Source organism: Protopterus annectens, chromosome 2.part0, assembly GCF_019279795.1.
Source record: "Protopterus annectens isolate FY-2018-M chromosome 2.part0, PAN1.0, whole genome shotgun sequence".
Classification (NCBI taxonomy): domain Eukaryota; kingdom Metazoa; phylum Chordata; order Ceratodontiformes; family Protopteridae; genus Protopterus; species Protopterus annectens.
Window position 1 is genome coordinate 532126233 of NC_056728.1, and position 12500 is coordinate 532138732.

Consider the following 12500-nt stretch of genomic DNA (forward strand, 5'->3'; position numbering starts at 1 on the left):
ATGTGATGGAGTTAGGTCGTAAGCAAAGAGTATCATCATATCATTGTATGGTCCATTTAATCATTCTAGGATAAAAAGTCATTAGAGAACCTAATATTTCATTCTGGCTTAGGGAACATCACTATTGAGTTGCCTATGTCATGTCATCACACATTGTTTGAGATTTTTGAACTTCTATTGCTAACTTTTTGTGACTCTGGTTCTCTGTAAGATCTCACGCTAACCTACAGTCCAAGATGTGTTCTCTCCCAGGTATCAAAGACAACACTACTTTATTTCTTAATGACATTTGTCTCACTTCCTGTTTTTGCATTTTTGACAAGGATATCTCTGTCTGCATCACGGGTATAGATTTGTTTCTCTGTTGTATTAAATTCAGCTTGGATTCTGTAGGATTCTATATGTCCTTCTGTGTCTACAGTAGATTAACATGGTAAATTTGCTCTACCTTTCTCTTTTCTGTATATCTAACCTTATAGTTTGCTGCCAATACCTCTCAACTATCCACATTTTTGAAATACATCTGCAATTTGCTTATAAACATTTGACCTATTGTTCTTGAAACTGCATATTATTTTATAGAAGTTCTAATTTTGCATATTAAAATGTTCCTAACGTGATGCCTTTTCCATACTCATTTATTTATTGATTCATTCTTGCTTTGTTTGTATGTCTGGAAGCAAAGGTTGACATGTATCTTCAAATCACCACCACCATTTCCCAGAACATTGTTTTCCGGAGAGGACAATGACACTAGAAATGATCTAATGCCTTCTAATTGCAGGGCACTGCTGTTAGCAAAGCTTTCTTCCAATTCCTGTAATTTCTGGATGTGCTTCTTTGCTGTAGAAATCATCAGTTTTAATCTCTTCTGTAAACGTAGACAGTATTCAGTCACACTTTTAAATGGTGTCTTTTTTCTTCTAAGGTTTCTCTTTCTAAGTTTACTCAACAATGTCAAGAAGCCATCTTGGATGTCTGCCTTACAGAAGTTGTATGGGTTAATCCCATTTGAAGCTTGTGGCAGCTTTCTGACCACAAACAGCAGGTAGGGTAAAAACTCATGTCATTTTTTCACATCTGCATTAACAACAGTCCTTAGTACAGATTTCGGTGTTTCTTAAAATTCTCTAGGAATCAATCGGTCTGCAGATAATAGACTGATAACTTTAATTGTTTCACTTTAAATCATTGACATTGCTGAATCAGTACCCTTGACATAAAGGTAGTGCCATGGTCAGTAAAAATCCCCTTAAGCATGCACACTGGAAAATAACAGCACCAGTTCCCAGGCTATAACATTTCCATTCGATGTAAGTAATGGCACTGTTTCTGCAACTGGGATAGAATAGTCCATTATAACTAGCCGATACTGATGCCCATTGCTAGATTTTACTAATGAGTTCACAATGTCAACAGAAATATGTTCAAATGCACATATATGATAGAAATGTGATCAGTGGATTTGTATTCCCAGCATGGAGTGCTGCTTTCTGACATTCTGGACAAGAAACAAAGAAGTTCTCTACCTCTTCTGTTATGCCTGACCAGTAAAATCTGTCTAATACCATTGCCTTAGTTTTGGTTATCCCCAGGTGACCTCCTAACATGTGACTACTGGCTAGCTCATTAACAAAGTTACTGTTGCTGTACCAGCTTCCGGTCAGTCCTCACTTATGATTCCTCAGTCCTACCCAGTAACTCCTCCATGGGTGAGAACTCCAGTTAACCATGCCAAGAATATGATTATCAACACAACAGGGAAACAGCAGCCCAAATATGAGCTGCACATGGCAGCAAAAATTAAGCAAGGACCTAAAACTGCCAAATATCTAGCCAGCTGTCATTAATACACCATCAGTGTAAGGTCCAAAAAGATACAGAATGCAATGCATATATACAATATAAGTATATTTAGTAATCTGCCATAATATCAGCCAACTACAGTCTGCAGCTTTAAAATAAAATAAACAGCACACCCATAACATTGGTCAAGCCAGACACTGGCAAAACTTGTACAGGATACAAGCTGTCTTTTTAACTAAAAGTAAAGTCCAAGGCTGTAGGCTTCACCCAGTTCTAAATTTCTTCTCTAATAAAAGAGGTACTTTCACAAAGTATACCCCACATGTTAGGCCTGACTGACTCTCTTTATCTCCATACTTTGAAACTGCTTTCTTCTGATGATCCTCAAGGGGAGGAGTTAACTTCCTGAGGTTAGCCAGCTATGCTTTTATATTATAGTAACCTGAAGTAAAGTCTTGTAATATAGTTAATTGTTATAAGAATATGTCAACTTTCCATATTTCTCTATTCATTTTGACTACACACTAAAGGCATATACACATTTTTTATAACTATGTTTCAGTACATGCATACGAGCGTGTGTGTGTGTGTGTGTGTGTGTGTGTGTGTGTGTGTGTGTGTGTGTGTGTGTGTGTGTGTGTGTGTGTATACACACTTGTACATACATATATGCTTTTTTGTATGTTTTTGAAGAGATCACAAATACCAGTCTGTTTTGCCTACAAATACAACTGCATGTGTTGCATTTGCCCTGCACCACCTTATTAGTATGTGCTAACCCTAACCCTGCTCCTGCCCAATTCCAGCTATACACCTTTCCATAGACAAAAGCCTTTCCATAGCACTACAACTTCACAAGACTCTCAGATACAGTCCACATACACCAGCACAAATGCATGCAACAGTAATCCTTTCCCCTTCACTAACCCTTACTCTGACTCTAACCCACAAACACTCCCATGCACTGTCTCACTCCTAATGCTGAAATGTTTGGCATTCCCAAATGTTTTTCATTAAAACCCAATCCCACACTTACCGTTACCACAAGCATTTGATCTTATCCGTTCATCAACTCCAGCATTCAGCAAAGAGGGCTTTTGATCTTTTATCCAAAGCAGCCGACTCTGTCAACAAACTGATTATCTGACAAAGTGAACTGTATCCGTTTCTTTCTTTCTTTCTCTTACTATGGATATATATATATATATATATGTGTGTGTGTGTGTGTGTGTGTGTGTGTGTGTGTCTGTGTGTGTGTGTGTGTGTGTGTGTGTGTGTGTGTGTGTGTGTGTGTGTGTGTGTGTGTGTGTGTATTTATGATTATATATCACACTGTCAAAGTGCACAGGTTTTGAAAGACACTCAGTCAATGCCAGCACTTCAAACATACACTAACCTGAGCAATAAAAGCTATGGAAATAAAGCGATCAAAAATGGAAATCAAAAAGTTTCCTTTTCTGATTCTTAATCCCTATCACTAAGAAACACTTCAGGCTAAATTTGTCTGGATATTGATATTATTAGAAAAATGGGGTTTTCATAAGTTAATGTGTAAGGTTAGGGATAGAGTTAAAATGCATGAGTAAGGTGAGCAGGAAAAAAATAAAAACAGTCAGGTATTTCATTCTTATTCCAGTGATAACTACATCACATTGGTTTTATTCATGACAGTAAAATTTGCAAAGGGAAATATTACATCACATGCAAAAGAACAACAAATGAAAAATACCTATAAGTACAAAGAGGTGTTGACAGGGTAATGTTATAGCCAGCTTAACATGAATTGCAAAATGCTGTCTATTTAGATCTATTTCATTTTTAAAACATGAAGCTTGGATGAATACATACATATATAAATAAATACATAGAAGAAACATTAAAAATGTCTAAAGCATTGTCAGTGACAACAAGCTAAAGTCTCAATGTTTTTTTTTTCTTTGTCAAACAAAGGTAAACTTAATGGCATCATTTAAACAAGAAAAAATTTCCACAGTCAGCACGCAGTTCTAAAAAACATTTTATCTCTACACATTCATTCTTAGTTTTAATGTCACCTCTTCTAATACTAGGTTTAATCAACTCTAGTACCAGAATGATATATCTGTGGGTAGAATCAGTAACTACAGCATGCCTAGCAAGGACACTTCTAACGTCTTTCTTAGAGATATCATTATTATGCTTACGTATCCTGCCCCTTAGGGCTCTGTTCGTTTTAACAATATAATAACATTCACAAACCTTGCAGACAGCAAGATACACTAAATTTGAACTTTTACAGTCTTTTACAGTCTGCATAAAAGTTAAATTGGTAAAGACGTCCAGTCACAATATTCTTGTAACTATTATTATTATTCACATACTTTTTACATCCAGTATAACAATGCCCTTGCACTAGAGTAACTGCCATTCTATCTGGCCCTCAGAGGAAGAATTTTTAGTAAATTTTTTTCCTGCCAAGTGCATCAGCCTTACATAAGAAAAAAACATCCTGCTGATTACAAAACTTTTAGATGCAGGCTATATGACTACCTAAAAGAAATCTACAAATGCACCTGTACTCTGGACAAAGGATAATCCTACATATATCACCCTGCGTGGTAGTATCTTGTAATACTTTTTACCATATAAAATAGATTCCATAGATTAGACTGATGATGAATATTTAGATAAATCTCTGTCCAGATCTGTTAAACTGCCTTAGATCCACTTTAATTCTTATTACATACTCCTATAGTTCTTATAACTTTATTTTCTCCTATTACTACTAATACACTGGGTACCCTCCTCTGTTGTCATAAAGAAGATAGTACATATGTGAGAGTATGCAATCACAGTTACACAATAATATCTGTTGGTAGATTTAGAAACACCAGCATATCCCATTAGTTTAGTCAAAAAAATAACTTTTATTTAACAACATGATAGCTCAAACCACATACAAAATTATGCTCTTTTTGTCAGTTATAATGCAAACAAGTTCCTTCACAAGGTGCAGAACTTTGTATATAACATTTAATTGTATTTTCTAACTTGTAAGTGTTGTTTCTTAGACTAAAACTGTTTATCTTATCTTTATTATAAAGGGTTTTGCCACTAAGTGCATTTCCCACTTGTTACTTATGTGAATCCTATAATGGTAAGTGAAATATATCTGCTAGAGTATTTATAAATTTTGTGCATATGTATTATAGTCATTGCCATTTTAAGACTAATAATTATGTTCTCCTTTTGAGTCTGCACATCCCACATTGTGCACTGCATTTGAAAGTTAGAGTCAGTTTGTGTGAGATGATTGAAGCATTAGCATTATTTCTGTTGAGCTGCCATGTTGGCAGATATAAAAGTTACCTGTCTGACTGAAATGAAGGTACATCCAGGCATTTTTAAGAATACCTGCAAATATTACAGTGCAATCATGCATCCATAGTCTGGCATAGTTGGGGTCTTCTCAATGAACAAAAACTGAGAAATGCTGTTATCAGATACAAAGTTGCACCAAACCACATCAAATGAATCTGTAAGATCAGAGTTGAGCCATTTTACTAATAAAAGGCTTTTTACTTAACAAAAGTCCTTGGTTGCTCATCCTGGGAAAACCATACAATTTTTTTTGATAATAATGACATTTATCCTACCAGCAGTATTTGGCTTCTCAAAACTCCTTGGTTGGCCTGTTTGGAGACAGAAGTTTACACATTTTATAGTGGTGAGTAATTTGGACAAAGAAGCTGATAAAATCCAAGTAAATGGACTTTTTGTCCCTAAGCAAAATATAAAACATGAAAGGACATGCTACCACAGATGTACATAAGCAAAGGGTAAATGTACTAAAGCTTTTGTAAGGTAACTGTATAAACAGTCTGAAAATTGTAGATATAATGGCACACAAAATAAACTAATAGGCAGAATTGTGACTGGGATGGCAGATGTAGATGTGTGTCAGAAGTTACAACAAATTTAATCTAACTTTAGAGAAAGTGTTACAAATTGTCGGAGAGGGTGAATTACTTGAAAGGCTATATGCTAAACATAGCAAATCGCATGTGACAGAAAATGCAGTGTTAATGTCCAATTTCATAAGAAGCATTCTGATCAAACGAAAGGAGCACTCAAGAAATAGACTGAGTTTAAGCTTGGCAAATGTATGAAGTGTGGTCAGAAGGTGTAGAAGATGTGGGACACTGGCCCGTTTCAGTGTTGTTTGTAAAGCAAAGCAAATTAAAGAAGTTGCTTCCAAAAAAAAGAGACTATAAAGAATGTGGAACAAGCATTTTCTGGGTTTAGTCATGTATGTATCTGATGTAGAAGTTCACTGGAATGGAACATTCTTGAATTTCAAAATATATAAAGAGGCAAGTCATCACCATGGTGTAGAGGGATAAAGCCCTAACAGTAAAGCAGGTGACCTAGGTTTGATTAGTGGCTTAGGCGTATGAGGTGCTGCAGGAAGTATTGACTGAACTTTCTCCCTGAGGAGTTGAGTGGTCCACAGAGTGGTGTATCCCTCATGGAGGTGTATTCCACAAGAAAGATGACAGTGAAACAAGGGTATGTCATGACATAACTACCCTCAGCAACAAAGAAAATGCTCAGGATGCCCATAAGGTCCACATCAGCCCCAGCTCACTCAGAGTAAAAAAAAAAAACAAAGTCTGCAGAGTACAGAGAGACCCAGCAATGGACAGGAACTCTGGAATGGCTGGAAAGGATAAACCAGGAACTTTGAGGGCTGTTACAGGGCTAATTTTACTGTGATATTACATGCTACTTATAGATGCTTCTTGAAGCATGCACAGTTACATACATGAAGCAGGGAATGAAATTCATAGACCTGCAGGCAAACTTAAATGCATGAGAACATTTCTAGTTATGTCTGAGTGGAAAGAGCACAAGTCTGAGATTTGTGCTTATGTGCTGAATGGTCTGTACATAAATAATCTGCTCTGCAGAGCTGTCATATCCAAAATGGGCTTCATTGCCATAATAAATTAGGTTAGTTCAATGTGTTTTGTGAAGCTGGCTGATTGATTGTGAATCAGTAAAGATTAAGTTAAAACCAAATGCCATTTCATTTGCCTTTACAAAAGGGAGGGTGCCATCTCCAATGCTCTTCAAAGAAGGAGGAAGATCTTGATTAAATGCAAAGCCTTGAATAATTGAAATTATAACTGAACTGACTTGGTGGTGTGCTCCATTAGTCATAGTAATTAAAATAAATTATCATGTATGAAAATGTGTTGATTTTCAAAAGAATTGATATAGTTATGCATAAAAAGTTTATTCTGCCTGCATTAGAAGGCAATGCCCCAAATTTTGTTAATGCTAAAGGGAGGGTACTGGTAAATACCTTTAAATAAAGAAAGTAAAAAACTGAGACTCTTCATTACTCCAGTGAGAAGATTTTGTTTTAAAAGGTCGTTATTTGTTGTAATCTCAGCACCTGAGATCTTTCAGTGTAAAAGACTATTTACTCTTCAGACTAGCTGGTCTTGGGCTCCTTATTGAAATGTCAGTACTTGAAATGCAAGTGCTGACACACTGGAAAAATAGACCAAAAATCCAGGAGAAGAGTGAATCTTGAACGTCACTCTTCTCCTTTAAACTTCTTTTTTTTCTGGGGAATCCCATCTACACCCACTGATATGGGGGGGCAAGCTCCCATACCCTCCAAGCTTATACATTTCAACTATGTGATTGCCATACCTAGAAGAAAAGGGAATATTCTGTGAAATAGCTGTCTCAAACATGATATATGTAAGTCCATTTTTTTGGCCAGTCAGTCTCTGTCTTGGGATTTGTTCTAGCACGTCCTGACATTTAAAGAAGGTTACCTGGTTTTGTTGCTGTTATGGTTGTCATTCTACTATGTGGTCCAAATAAAGAATGGCATAATTTGGGGTCAGTACAATGCTGCAGAGTATCCAAATGATCAAATAGTCTGTCTTAAATCCAAACCAAGGCAGATGTTGTTTTTTGTAAAACATCTTCAGTTCTTTAGGCACAGCAAAAGTGCTAGTATGAGGAGTATATGGAGACAAGGACAGTAGGGATGAGTTGTGGTGTAAAGGAGGCAAGGACAGTGGGGTGAGTAGTGGTGTAAAGGAGACAAGACAGTGGGTTAAGTAGTGGTGCAAAAGGACAAGGACAGTTGCGATGAGGAGTGGTGTAAAGGAGACAAGGACAGTGGGGTGAGTAGTGGTGTAAAGGAGACAAGGACAGTGGGGTGAGTAGTGGTGCAAAAGAGACAAGGACAGTTGCGATGAGGAGTGGTGTAAAGGAGACAAGGACAGTGGGGTGAGTAGTGGTGTAAAGGAGACAAGGACAGTGGGGTGAGTAGTGGTGTAAAGGAGGCAAGGACAGTGGGTGAGTAGTGGTGTAAAGGAGGCAAGGGCAGTGGGGTGAGTAGTGGTGTAAAGGAGACAAGACAGTGGGATAAGTAGTGGTGCAAAAGAGACAAGGACAGTTGGGATGAGCAGTGGTGCAAAGGAGACAAGGACAGCGGGATGAGTGTTTTTGTAAAGGAGACAAGGACAGTGGGATAAGTAGTGCTGTAAAAGAGACAAGGACAGTGGAGTAAGTAGTGGTGTAAAGGACACAAGGACAATGGGATATGTGTTTTTATAAAAGAGACAGGGACAGTCGAATGTGCAGTGGTATAAAGGAGAAATGGACAGTGGGGTGAGTAGTGGTGAAAGGAGACAAGGGCAGTGGGGTGAGTAGTGGTGAAAGGAGACAAGGACAGTGGGGTGAGTAGTGGTGTAAAGGAGACAAGGACAGTGGGATGAGTATTTTTGTAAAGGAGACAAGGACAGTGGGGTGAGTACTGGTGTAAAGGGTTAATTGAAAGAGCTTGGAGTAGAGTTTGGAAAGTGATGTAGATGGAGAGGGGAAGGGAGTGAGATTTATATTCAGGGGTATGATAAGGCAACCCATTTTTTGGTGTAGTGTAAAGTTTTCCTCATGCCCTCCCTCTTTTCTTTTGGGTAGGAGAAGTTATTAGGTAATGCAGAGTAAGAATGGGGTTCAGTTGAACCCTCCTCTGCCCCTTCCCTTTTCTATGGGTAAGCAAACATTCAGAAGTGACTGGCGGTGCACTGCTTCTGAGGATGGTAGTATGTCCAGAGTGAGTGGTGGAAATTAACATTGCTGGTTGACATCGAAGTTGAGCAGTTTACGCTGCTGACAGTTGTCTGCTTAATGGAGTGGTCTTTGTTATAAAATGTTATTTTCTATAATCATGCATTCATTGGAAATTTATTAAGAAATGGTCATTATACAATTGTGATGTTTTTATTGAAGGAGCTTTGGGACAAGTGCTATACATACAGAGAACAGTAATCAGAGCATTATTATTATTATTATTATTATTATTATTATTATTATTATTATCATTATTATTATTATTATTATTATTATTATTATTATTATTATTATTATTACTTTTTTGTTGTTATAGTGAGACAGAATTATAATACCCTTTCTTAGGAAGTCAGAGTGTTGGCAAATGTACAAATCTCATCAGGTTCTCTCAGAATGTCATAAAAGGGCCAGAATATCTGCATGTTGTTCAAACATGAAACAAAATATTCAAATCTAATGTCCAATTGTCGGTTCTGTATTGTCTAGAAACCACTACAGACATCACAGCCACTTATTTAAGACCATAGCCACACTGCTTGTTTAATACTATTATCACAAGTTCCATGATAAAACATAGCTGCTTACTGGTGGGGTATTATGACATAGAAATAATTCATGTACCAACCACAACTAGCCAACAAATTATATCCTGATTCAAAACAATGCTCTCAAGGTATGGTACTGAACTGGTTAAAGACAATTATTTTACTCATAAAGCATTGTGTCCTCACTATTTGCAATCAAGTGGTGCAGTTTAAAAGCAATGCAAACATCCAAAAAGATACTCAGACACTCAGATCTTCACAGATATATTATAGCAAAATGAGCTACTGCACACAGTGCTGTATTAGTAAGCCCTTCACAGCTTATGTCTGGAAGACAAACACAAACTGACATGCCAATGTTACTGTCAAATCTTGAGCTTAAACTTATTCTGTGCAATGCAATCAAACTAAATGACCGAAAAAATAAAATGTCAACAAAACGTTTTACATATGACATCATTCTGAACACCCACTGCCTATATGTCAATAAGGAATAATAGAAATGTTCATTTAACCCTGAGAATATTGAAACATTTAGCATAAGTTGCCAAATTGATTCACAATATTCAATAATTGTTTCCCAAAAGTCACCCCGAGGTATTTTAAAATCCTCTCCAGTATCATAAATTTAAATGATGTGAAAGCATTGCAAGCTATAGAATGTTTGTATAGAGCATTGTTGATATTTGCGCTCCCCATATAATATAGATGATCATAAACTTTTTTACATAAGGTGCATTCAGTTTTTCCCACATAAAAAGCATGGAAACTCTGACAATGTGCCAAATAAATTAAACCCTGTGAAATTAAACACTGTGATCCACAGTTAGCGGCCAGTAGATAGTTCAAATTGACCCCATTAACACTATCAGGGCAATTTTCTCTTTCCAGAATCAAAGGACATTGGTGGCAGACCCCATATTTGGTGTTCCTGACAATCGATAAATTAACTTTTTGTTCCCTATGTTCAAATTAATTCTTAAAATTCCTATGTCTCTTATATACAAATAATGGTTATACGCCAACTGTAGAATAAACTCTATTATCATACTTGAGAATATTCCAGTTGTTCTTTACAATAATCTTAATGTTTTTAGCATCCATATTATATTCTAGGGCCAACAAATTAACATTGGTACTATTGGTATTAATACCACCTGAACCTAACAAAGGATGGAATTTTCCATGTCTTCCACTGAGAACCTGACTAAAAACGTGGTCAATCAATATGTTCGGTAACCACATTCAAAAAACATCCATCTTAAGTTATCATATCATATGGCATAACCTCACAAACTGACAGTTAACAATATTTCTCCTTTGGGTTAATAGGTGACAACTAGAAAAATGTAACAATGAGTTAGAGTGAGTAGATTTTCTGTACATATATTCAAAACAATTCTCAGTCTTGAAAATAGAAACATTCAAATAATTCCCCACCTTAAAATCATTATTCAATAACCTGAAAATTTCAACAATGCAATGAATACTACCCATAATTACTAATGACCCACCTTTATCATGTTTCATTATATGTCAATCGTGATTATAGTTTCATAGGTTCATAGGTGCGTACTAGGCTAATGAATACAAGGGGCTTTTTAAGCCTAGCCATGCATCCCAAATCTGTAACAACAACTGATACCCTTGAGAAGTGTAAGCAGGGTCTTGGAAGATGAAACATGTGAGATGAACCACTTATAGGCTGCCTACGTCCATTAGAGACATAGTTGCTAAACTAGGGATGCATTTCTTCTTCCTTATCCAGTTGTCCAAGTTACACTTTAATTAGGTTAGTAAGGAATTCTTCACATGGATGAGGAGCCTCTTCCAGAGAAGGGGTAGTCTCTGAGGGGTAGTCTCTGGGATACATACCTGTCTCCAGTGGGTGCTGTTTTGAAAGAGTATATTTAAGGGTGTTGAGGATATTTGATATGTATACTTCATCTAGGAGGTTTTTGGGTTAAGGAAGGTTATAGTTAAGTACCTCAGCATATGTGGGCCTCTTTGTCTACCTTGAACTGTGTGTGATAGGTGCAGCGTGTGTACTACTGACAACCTGATTGACATTAGGATTGCTTTTATGTGAGAGCTTTGCTTCCAATGACATTGTGTAAATACATCTCTCACATACCATATCATTGTGTTTGAGAATTAACTGGTTGTCAGTAAATGTGAGGCAATTTCTGCATTTTCTCATTATGCCCATATCCAACAGGCTGGTTGTGGTGATAGTGGGAAAGTTCATCTCCATAGTAACAAGCCCTTTTTTATTGACTAGACTGGTTGCACAGAGAATATAAAGTAATTCCAGGAGTATGTGGTTTGCAACTTTTTGGAGTGGTGCTTGTCACTGCAAACTAGTTGTCCTGTGTGCAACCAGGTATTGGTAAAAATTTCAAGGGTGCTTTTACAGGAAAAATATTGTGCCTATACAGGGCATTGACAAACACTTCAGGACAATCTAATAGGTAGATTGTGATGATTTATTGTTGCAGTATATTCTAAAGTTAGGTTAGACATCAACAAATAAAGCAGCACTTACTAAAAAAATAGCTTTATCAAAAGTGATGAAAAGAGAAGATTTACCTGAATGGCTGCAGCCTGGTTACAACTAGTGCTGGTCTCACCTCAGCTTCATGCTACTGGGATACAATGCTCCTTTTCTCCTTCTCTCAACAGGTGCAAAATATAAGTACAAATTCCAAGCTGACACCTATGAAGCAGTTATTAGGCTTTCTGGTGAGTCTCCAGGTAATAATGTCCCTATGCTCCTTCTCACACCAGAAGCAAAACAGAAGCACTAATTTCAAGATGACTTCTGAGAGGCAGAATATGGGCTCTCCTATAACTGGTGGTCTATGACTAGATGTTTTAGATTTTAAAGGTAAGATGGAAAAAACAGGTTAATATCCTAAGAGTTGCAGTGTGCACTGAGCAGTTAGATATAAAAGAGGGGTAAATTAAGCTTTAGATAGGTTGGAAGGTGATGTGCACTTTGTATTCTGG